We start from the raw sequence: 10,794 nt of genomic DNA, 5'->3' as shown, positions 1-10,794 counted from the left end.
GAGAGCAGGGAGGGGCTGGGCTCCAGGCTCAGCAGCTGCCTTGAAAAGTCCCATAGCCTGGGAGGTCAGAGCCAGGTCGTGAACCCATGACTTCTGCCCCAGCTGGGGCTGTGCCCTCTTGCCTGCAGAAAGGGCCTGAGTTACTTATTCATCAACACTGGTTGCCTTTCATTTCCACGTGACCCTTTTGGCCAAGGATTCACTTAAAAACAAAAGGCAGGGGCAGTTGCTCATTGAAGGCCCAAGGCTCAGCTCCAGACCCACAGCTAACATCCCTTTCCATTTAGTGCCAAGGTGCAGACCCCCATGGGGAGATATCCCAGTCTCCCCTGCTCTTCTGTTGCAGTTGGCAACTATAGCTGGCCTCTAAAAGTTTATCCAACCTGGATTCCATCTGCAGCTGAGTCCTGAGTGCCAGGGAAGGTGAGAACAGACATCCCTATGGGACATGGTTTCTCACAAGCTCTGGGAAAGAAGCTTCCAGGACCTCTGGCACATGGGTTCCCCTGGTTTTTTCCCACCTCCGTGAATTCCCATGGAGGAAGGTAGCACCCAGGTTTCTGGGTCTGGGTTTGTTTGGCTCTCTGGAAGCATTTGCTAGAAGGGCATTAGTAAATTAGGGATGGTAAAGAGACACAAAGCCAAGAGAAATCCTAGCCATAGATAAAAAGTGCAAAGGATGACCTGGGAGTGAGCTACAGGAGGGGGCGTGATCTGAGTAACCACATCTGGTCCTTGAGCGCGTTTGAGGGGGGAGGGCACCCAGGTATCCTGCAACCTGGACATTTCCCCTGTCACCAGGGTGAGGGGAGCATGGCAACATAGGGTGCAGATTCTGGCAGCTTGTCTCCTTGATTTCTGGGGACCCGGGAAAGGGCTCAGGTGTAAGGTGGGAAGCTGGGTGGAGCTGGGAGGGAAGGGGAGGAAGGGAGAAAAAGCTAGTGTTTCCGCAGCCCAGGTCCTCCAGAACCACAGCCTTTAACTTAATGCCTGCCCAGAAGAGAAGACATCAGGGTGGGGGGGCTGGAGGAGGGGCTGGGGAGCCCAGCCAACACTCATCCTCCTCTTCCCAACCAGGGCTGTGATCAGATGGAAGGACTCTGTGGGAGTGATTCAGGAACACCAGGGCCTGAGAGAGCGTGGGGCAGAGGGGTCTGGATCTCTAAGCTCCTGGAAGGGTGAGGAGGGCGGGAGAACTTGCGCAGGAGCAAAGTGGGGGGAAGATCCTGCTAAGGCTGGAGGAGACACCCAAGAACCCATTCACTGTCATCAGCACAGACCCAGAGCTGGACGGCTGGCGGTGTGGGGGGATTCACAGACACCAAGCTGTCCATGAGCTCATCCCCGAGTGCCCGGTGAAAGGCCAACACCCAACATCCCAGCTCCGGCCCCACTGCCCTCTGTCTCTCCTTCAACCACCAGCTACCCCTCAGGCCTCCCTGCCTCATCTCTGATTTCACAGCCAGAGCTACCAGGCCGTGGCGACCCCTGCCCCTCTCCTGGGTCCCCGTAGAGGCTGTGCCAGGCAATCAGCTGAGGAGAGCAAGAGCTCCTTTCAGAAACTGTAGTGGTGATGGTGATGGTGGTGGTGGTGGTGTGTGTGTGTGTGTGTGTGTGTGTGTGTGTGTGTGTGTGTGTGTGTGTGTGTGTGTGTGTGTGCGCGCGTGCGCGCACGCGCTGGGGGGAGTGGAGGGGTGGGAAGCTGACAGCTAGCAAACGGGAGGGTGTGTGGGTGAGTCAGCCGTGTTAATGAGAAACACCACACCCCGCTGATTAGGACTAATGAAGATCAGGGAGGGTGGGGTTTCAGTCGGTGATATCTTTATAGGGCCGGGGGAGCAGGACTGCGCCCCCAGTCACATTTCTTCCTTAGCAAGGGCACGAACAGAGCCACTTTGGCTACTTGCAGGAAGAATGGAGGTTAGACACAAGGATGAACCGTCCAGGTCAAGGGAGTCCTACCTGGGAAGGGGTGGAACCAGGAGTCTGGGCAGAGACCACACATGGGGGGAAGTGGTGTGAGATCCTGCAGCACCTGCTCCCATTCCTGCCCTTCCTCTGATTTCTCTATGTTGACACACTCCAGAGACATTCCTGCCACTCGGAGCTGTACCCCGCAGTGGCCTAAGTGCCTTTTGAAATCTAACTGACATCTGAAGAGGACCTGATGGAGGGGGTGCTGTGGAGAAGGCTCCAGGCTGTGTCCCTCCCATCGGCAGCCTGGAGGGGAGGCTCTGGTTTGAGGCATTGATGGTCTATGCAGATGTTCACGACCCAGGGGGGCCTGGCAGGGCTGAGGGCAGAAGGGAGATGCGGTGGGGGAAGGCCTGGGCATCGCCGAAGGCCCTCTTTGTGGCTGCCCTGTCCTCATGGCAGAGACAGAGACCCCCCGAGAACCCGCAGTGTCGCCCACCCTCCATGCCATCTCAGCCAAGGGCAAAGGCACCAGGCGCGCCTCGCAGATGTTCCAGTCTGCTGTGTGTGTGCGGGCCTGCAGGGAGGGAGGGCAGAGGCTGGGAGGGGGGACAGGATGGGTGTAGGCAGCACCTCCAACACCTAATTTGCATTACCGCTGACACCCTTCTGGACCAAGAAAATGGAGCCCGAAATAACAAAGGGGGAGGTGATTCCCTGAGGGGGCCTCTGAGGTTCTCTTTCCTTGCCTCCAAGCTCCCGGTGCTGAGGGCAAGAGGGCAGCCCCACAGCCGGCCCCTGGTTAGGGAAATGCACCTACTGCTGCTCCAGACACCCCATCCCAGCCTCCCACTTCCCTTGGCCCCAGAACCCCCAGCCCTGCCCCTTTCCTTCCTGGGAGCCTATTCCACCCACCCTTCCTTCCTCTGGGAACCCTCTCCTTGGAGCCCCCCTCACACCTTCGCTGACCCCAGCTCTGCCCAGCTGGGGAGTTGTTCTCTCCAGACCCTCCTGCCTCCCCCTTCAGACTAGGCATTTCCCAGGGCAGGGCCCAAACAGCCCCTGCCAACCTGGGAGCTGCTCAAGAGAACATTCTGCATGAGAAATAATCCAAACAATAGCTGGGGAGCTTATGAGTAGATTCTAGAAATGGTGCGAGGTGGACCAGGGTCCAGTGTGAGACCCCGGCCCTAGGGCTGCGGGGTGGGAGGGAGAGGGGACTCCCAGCTCCACTGGAAGAGGACTCTGTCCATCGGAGGTATTGCTAGATGTCAGGTCTCTGCCCTGTAAGATCCTTGGAGAAAAGGACCAGGACTGTTCCATTCTGACGTATGTTTCCTCTGCCCCAGGGACTACCGCACCGACCCCCAGCAACACATTTGGTGCTCGATTTATATGCACTGAATTTACTTCTATCCCAAAGAGGGCAGGGAATGATGTGGCAGCCAAGGCTTGGAGGCGGGAGGCGGCGAGTGTGATGGGCTGAGGAGAGGGAGATGGGACCCTCTGCCGGAGGGTCCTGGGACCCGGACGAGCCAACGGTGAGGGTGGAGGCAGAGCAGAAGGACCTGGCAGGGAAACCAGGTCGTGAGAGACAGCCGAGAGAGCTGTGAACACGCTGTGGGGAGGAGCGAAGGATGAGCTGAGAACTTCCCCCACTCCCCTCCAGAGATGCTATTTTGGAGGGAGAGAATATATGCAGTGCAGGGGGCAGGGTGGGGGGAGTATGGCAGCTTCCACAGGGTCAGCGGGACCCCCCCCTCTGCTTCCACTCTCCCCGGTCAGCCATCTTCACTGGCCCTGAGACCCCGCCCCCGCCCAGCACTTCCCTCCTCATTGGGAAAATCTTGCTCTCTTGAGCGCAGGAGGAGAAAGAGCTTGGAGATTTGCAACTGGCTTCTTGGCACCCGCCTGAGGGTCCCCTGGGTCCTCAGACCTAGGGAGAAGCTTCTATTTCCATGACTGCCTTGGAATGAAAAGGTGGAGGGTACCATGGGGCACAGGGTGAGACAGGCACCCAGTACGGCTTGGGGGGCCTGAGCACTTCTTGTCCCCAGCTCCATACTTAGGCACTCAGCATGGATCCCCCTCTGGCATCAAACAGGGAGGGAATTTGGTGTTAAAAGAGACCAGGGCAGAGGCTGCTTCCAGGGCCAGCTGGGTTCACCCACAGGAGGTCCAACCCCTCCGGGTGGAAGCCCATCTTGCCCCTTTGGGCCAAGGAGGCTGGACAGAGGTCAGTGTGAAGTAGAGCCTTGCTTGGCATGAAGGGAAATTCCTGTGCCCCAGCTCAACCCTTCTGAGGGGCCCTGACTCATTTTGGGATGAAGGCTCCAATGCCCTGCGGGTTTCTGTGGTAGCTGGGGCAGGGGGCGGGCAGAGTGTGTAGAGAGCGCTGGGGACGAGGGGAGACTTTTGTTTTCGTTTTTGGAGCTTGGCTGTTCACTGCCTGAGAGCTCAGCTTCATCTGAAGGAGCAAAGGTTGGCTGAGATGGGAAGAAGGTGCTGGGCACGGCTGCAGTAGAAGGAATGTTAGGTTAGACTTTAGGCAGAACTTCCTGTGAAGACGCTGGGACACATTTCCCAGATGAACCGAGGGATCTGGTTCCCTGCATATTTTCCACAGTGAATCCCTCCCTCTCTCTAAGGCTGGGCGTTTGGGCTGCCATTGAGGCAGTGCAGGCCAGAGGCAGACAGATGAGCGGAATGACCCAGTGCAGGCAGCGGGGGTCGGAAGGGTCCAGGGAGGAAGGATGAGAGTGGGTGCCGGTGTCAGAAGACATATGTCCCCACCCCAGACATGGGTGAGGGATCTGAGTTAGAAGACCACAGGTGAGAAAGCCTGTCTCACCTCATTGCCTTTCCCACTGTCCTAGCGTCATGCTTTTCTTCTTCTGGCCCTTATAGACCAGGGAGGGAAGGAGAGGAGGGGAAAGCAGCCACAGTGAACGGGCTCCTTCCCCTGTGCCTGGAGCAAGAGGCCTGCAGGACTTCTTGGCAGGGGAAATGGGGGCACTGGAGCCAAATTCCCTGTGGTAGAGGAGCTGGGGGGGTGATCAGCAGAGGGGCAGGGGGAATGCAGGAGCCCGTGTTATTCCGTCCAGGGCCCCCTGCTCCAGAAGGATGCCCAGTCCAGGCTTTCAGCCCACGGTGAGTAAGGGGATGGGGCCAATTGAATGATGATCACATCCCTCCCCCTTCCTGGGGCCCATGGCCTTGTGGGTGTTGCAGGAGCTGAACTCTCCCATTCCCCAGCCCCCAACAGCAAAAGCAATCTGTGGATGGGATGGTGTGAAGGAGATAGGTCACCCAGAGAGGCATGGGTGAGGGGCAGGGAAGAGGACAGTGCCCCCTGGTGCTGACCTTTATGGTGGGCCCAGCACACACAGGAACTTACCTGGGGGATCAGAGGGCCCCTTGCCTGCCCTGGCATCCCACTCCCTCCTGGACTGACAGGTGGTTAAGCCTGAGGACAGAGGAGGGACTGAACAGGACTTGGCACGGGGGTCTCCGAGCTCAGGGATTTGTGTGTCTCGGGTCTCAGGCGTGGCCCTAGTCCCCCACAGTGAGCACATGTGGGTCTTTTCCCCACGGTGGTCCTCCAGACTCATCCTGTCACACATAGCCCCAGATGCACAAAGCACACACACATCCTTCCAAAGTCCCGGTTGTGTGTATACACACACACACACACACACACACACACACACACACACCTTCCTCGCTTACCAGGCTCCCAGTGACACCCACCTGCAGAGACACACTCCTCCCAACACGCATGGCCCACACGCACAGTCTCAAACAACCAGGAGCAGAGTGCCACACAGTATGTCCCAGGTGCCTCAGGGACATGGGCACACACTGCCATTCATTCGCACATGACCCCACGTGGACCCCAGGAACAGTGCACACCAACACATGCGTGAAGTCCCACGTGCATGTGCTCCTGGCTTTGAAGTTGACCCCGTTATCCAGTGGTGTGCTGGTAAATGTTCAACAACGGGCTCTCCAATTTGAGCTGCCACTAGGATAGCACTGAGCATTGGGAAGAGACACACATAGTCAGCTCTTGCGAGCTGGTGTAAGCCAGCTCTAGCCCACCACTCCACTATCCTTTGTAGAAATCACATGATAAACCTTAACCGCAGACGGGCAGCCCCCAGGAGGGCTGCCCCTGGGCAGCAGTGACTCATTAAGGCAGCTTTTTCCCCATGGGGGTGCCTCCCCTTCCCTAGCTTCTCCACCCCACACACCCCGCTCCTGTCCAGACCCCACTTCCTGTCCCAGGTATGGAGGGTGACAGACCCAAAGCTACTTCAGGCAGGCTTCCAGGAGGAGGAGGACAAGGAGATGCCGCATGTTCTCAGAAAAATGCAAAACCTCTCTGTGCCCAGCTGCTGATGCTCTGTATCTGCCCCCTTGTGCCTGGCCCACCCCTCGTTTCCTGATTCTTCTCCCTGATCATTAGGACCTGAAGTCTGGTCAACATGAAAAGCTGAGAAGGGGAGAAATTTGCACCTTGTAGGGCAGTGACGGGAGGTGCTCAGAGCCTGTTCTGAGAGTGAGGACCTCTCGTCCTACCCAAGCTCTGAGAATGTTGCATCACGTCTCAGAGATTCTGCTCCTCAATTAGAAAAAAAGGGGAAGGGACTGGACTGGGTTGTTTTAATTTCCCTCTCGGCGCTGACCTTTTGGCATTCTATATTTCTGAGATTCTTCTAAAACCGACTCCCTTATCGCTAATCCAGATCCCTTCTCAGCTCACGAGGGAAGTGAACAGATGTGGTTTGGGGACTGGGGGCAGTGAGTGCCGTAGCCGAAGGAGCTGGAGGCTAGGCCTGGGCGTCTGGATCTGGGGCCTGACGGCCCGCTTTCATCTGGAGGACCTTCCAGCAGCCTCTGTTCTCTTCGCTGTGGCTCCTGAATTATTCCTGCCACACACACATATTAGAGGAAAAGGGGAGGGGAGGGAGAGAGAGGAGAGAGGGAGGGAAGAAGGAAGAGAAGAAGGACGGAAGGGAGGAAAAAAGAAAGAAAGAAAGAAAAAGAAAGGAGAGAGAATGAAAGGAAGGAAAAGGAAAGGGAATGAAAGAAAGGAAGGAAAAAATGAAACCAAAAGGAAGGAAAAGAAAAGTGTTCACCCTGGATCCAGGAAGCAGCCAACCTAACCAGTCAAGTTGCTGGGGGGACATGGAGAGGATGGGGGAGAGCGGTGTTCTTGGTTGTTACAAACTCTTCCCTGTGAATCTGTGAGGTGGGGGCAGTTCCGGGCCTTCCTGAGCTTGGGCTGAGTCGTGCCAGGGCAGAGTTGAGTGCCCTCACTCTGCCCCATCAGTGCCCCGGGCAGGGGCTGGGGTCCAGGAGGCAGCCCACTCCTCTGCCCACAGCCTCCTGCTGCTGCATTGCTGCTCCTTCTGAAAACAACTGAAACCACAAAATTGGCTTGTGGTTGGGTGAATATCAGTCACTGCTCTTCAGCTTGGCTTCCTAGGATGACTAAGGGGGTTGGAAGCCCCTCCTATTAGCCCCCCAAATTTTCAGAGGAATCAGAGGCAGACATGGAAAAGTGGTTTCTTTTGGAGGCTTTTGCTGGAATCTGAGCTCCCAGATGGCAAGGCTGCAGGCACTGTATTGCAGCATGTCTGTGGGCCCAAGGGTTTGGGAGGTCACCAAGGTGGAGGGTAACATTATTCCTGGGCTACCTCACCCAACAGCTTGGAGAGGGAGGGGGAAAGGATGAGGACACTTAGGTCTCCAACGAGTCTCCTTTCAATCTGCCTCTTCCAATTCCAGTCCTCAAGGGAGCCAGGAGCCGAGCTGCTGCAGAGGGCGTGACTGGGCATGGTGGGTCCCGCGGGCAGGGCCTGGGTATCAGCTTGGCAGCCCAGCTGGTGCCTGGGCCTGGGGTCAGTGTCCTCAGCGGGCACCTCCCTCCCAGATTGCTGCGTGACCTGGAGACAGTCCCCTCCCCTCTCTGGGCCAAATTGTGCTGGTGGTCTTTCAGGCAGGGTGCTGCAAATGGGAGAAGCCAGGCTGCACTGTGAACGCCCAGCCCCCGGTCAGTGTCACCTAGAGTTTGATAGTCTGGGGTTTGACAGGGCCTAACTCTCCATCCTTCCCAGAGTCAGGAAGAGACAATCGAGGTGATCCTGAGTTTGGGATGGAGGTGGCATGGGTGAAAGAGACACTTGCTTTCTTTCTTCTGGATATTGAAACACTCTTGGCCCCTTTTCCTATCTCCTCCTTCCTGTGCATCAGTGTAGCCAGCGCCAAGGGAGAAGGCTGCATCCCCTCCTCTCAATGTCATGTTATGTAAAGTGGAGTAAGAGCATCCTTTAGAAAGTTTTGCTATTTTTATTGATCTGTAACATCTCAAAGGAGGAAGTGCGCTTGCCATACAAATACACGTCAAGACCAATCTCCTTCCCCCTTGCCACCCCCAAGCCCCACCACAGAAAATGTGGGAAGTGTCAGCTGAGCCTGATCCTCCGGCTGCCTGATCCTCCGAACCCGTCTGGGCTTTGAAAACGAGCTCGGTCTGGGAGGCAGGAGGGTGGGTTCTCCCTGGCTCGGTTTTCCCTTTTAAGTGACTCTATCACTAAGCCTCGATTTCCCCTTCTTGACCTGAGAGACTTGCATTCTCTCAGCGCTGACCGCTTGTGCATCTGTGATGCTGGTGAAGAAAGGGGAAAGGCAACCCTTCCCTTGACCCCTGCTGCCCGCGCCCCCCGCCCCCCCACCCTCGCCGCCCGCCGCAGTTCTGCTCCCAGTGGCCCCCTCCCTTCCCAGTTCTGCCCTTCAATCTCTTTCTGACTCTGATCTCTTTCTGTCCATCGTCTCAGTTTCTCTCTCCAGCTTTCGTTCTCTGTCTCTCCATCTCTCTTCCTGTTTCACTCCCTCGTTCTCCCCGCCCCGCCCCCAGGCTGCGGGTGGGCGCACGTGAGTTCTAGATTGCCGACTCAGGCTTTTCTAACTGCCCCCTCCCCGGGATTCAATTTCCCCACACTCGCCTGCTCTCATCCAGGGTCCGGGAGTGGGGTTCATGGGGTTCACATCTCTTTGAGCCTTTGACCAGGTGGGAAGGTTGAGGGTCTACCTGACCTATCTGTGACCTGCCCCGACCAGCTGAGGGTTGGGAGTCCCCTGGTTGGAGGAAGAAGGGTCATTTTTCTGTGAAGGGATGGGCCTACCTCCTCACTGATCCCTGAATTCCCCAAACTTTGGGGAGGCCCAAGGCGGGGCTTCTCACTTAAGGAGAGGGAGGGACTCTGTTGAATACCGCAGGCTGCAAGCAGTAGGGCACACACGGAGCATTCCAGGAGGGATGGAGAATACATATGCACAAGGAACATATGAATAACGTATGTGGGGAGAAAACCTGTGACACTCATAGACACACCAAAGGCATGACATCTCCCCTCCTCCACCCCACTTTCACCTTTGGGGGTTAGGGGGCTCACCCCTAATACCAACCGTACGTGTGTGTTAAGCACACACACACACACACACACACACACACACAATGCTCCTGCACTCGCGCACACATTAGCTAGAAGGGCAGGACTGGGGAGCTGGGCTGAATGAGGGGAGGGGAGGGGCAGGAAGGCGGGGTAGCCCCACCCCCATCCCATGCCCCATGCCCACTATCCGCCTCCCGGTAATTGGCCAGGTCTCTGCCCCCTTGACTTTTCCCAGCTTCGAGGAAATACCTCCCTTTAGGGGAAAGCGAGATCGTGAGGGGAAGCAGGGGAAGCACTGACTCGGGCAGAGGCATGAGCCTGATTTTCCAGTCTGAGGCGGGGCGGAGCAAGGTGGCACTGGGGACGCCCGGGCGACGGGGCCTGACTCAGAGCCAGAACCACAGAGCTCGTCCGCTGTATTGTCGTCGGGGAACAAGAAGCCACCAGGTTTATAAGAAACTGCGATTCATCTCTGCCCCCTTCCACCCCTCTGCAGGGGATCACAGTTAGGCTCGAGGAAGAACTTACAATCCAGGCAAGGAAAGGACTGTGTCTCAGATGATCTTTTTGGAAGTCTTCCCTGGGTTTGTTAAGGAAGGATGGTATGTTTCAGGGAGTTTAAGTCTTGAGAAGAGTCTCGGGCCAGAGGATGGGGCCCTTGATTTCCCCACATAAGCTGTCAGAGAAAGCCCCTTCCTACCTCCCAGACAAGAACAGGAGCTCTTAAGCCCCACTTGCTGTCCCAGAGCTACTGAGGCTGCAGCAGGGGCATACAGGGGTCCCCAGAATCACAGGCAGTTGGGTTGGCATGGAGAGGGGTGGGGCAGCTGGCCCCGGCTCTGCTGGTTCCCTCTTGGCCACTGGCTCACAGGTCCCAAGGTGAGAAGCAAGATGGGGAGCGAGTGCAGGTTCTGTTAGCAGAAGGGCAGAGCCGAAGGTGTGATGAACCTTGAAGTGCGCAGAGAGAGGGAGGCAACACTGCCTGGCAGGGAGCATGCCCAGTGGCGTCCTCCTCCTATTTCTGAGAGCTGCCGAGCCCCTCCCCACTCACACAGAAACACCAAACCGCTCCGATGTGTGGCAGTGGGCCCAGTTTTCAGGGGTGGGGAGTTCAAAAAAGTGAGGAATGCCTCTGCCCCCACCCCTACACCTGGAAACAGGACTCCTGCACTCCTGGGTTCTTCTGTCTGGACCTGTTTTCCTCCACTGCCGCCATGCCCAGTGCAGCCTGGGCTGTGCGTCTGAGCCAGTCCCTGCCCCTTTTAGTTCCTCAGTCCTGCTTCCCCCGCCACCGCTCCCCCCCCAACCCCGGCGTTTTGCCCCATAAGTGGGATGGGTTTTGCTGAGTAATGGAGCTCAATTCTGCAGGGTCGTCAGACAGAAAAGGACACTAGGAATGACTTCCCAAAGTACAGGGGAC

The sequence above is a fragment of the Lagenorhynchus albirostris genome, chromosome 20 (genome assembly GCF_949774975.1).
Source record: "Lagenorhynchus albirostris chromosome 20, mLagAlb1.1, whole genome shotgun sequence".
In the NCBI taxonomy this organism is placed as follows: domain Eukaryota; kingdom Metazoa; phylum Chordata; class Mammalia; order Artiodactyla; family Delphinidae; genus Lagenorhynchus; species Lagenorhynchus albirostris.
This window is presented reverse-complemented; position numbering follows the sequence as displayed.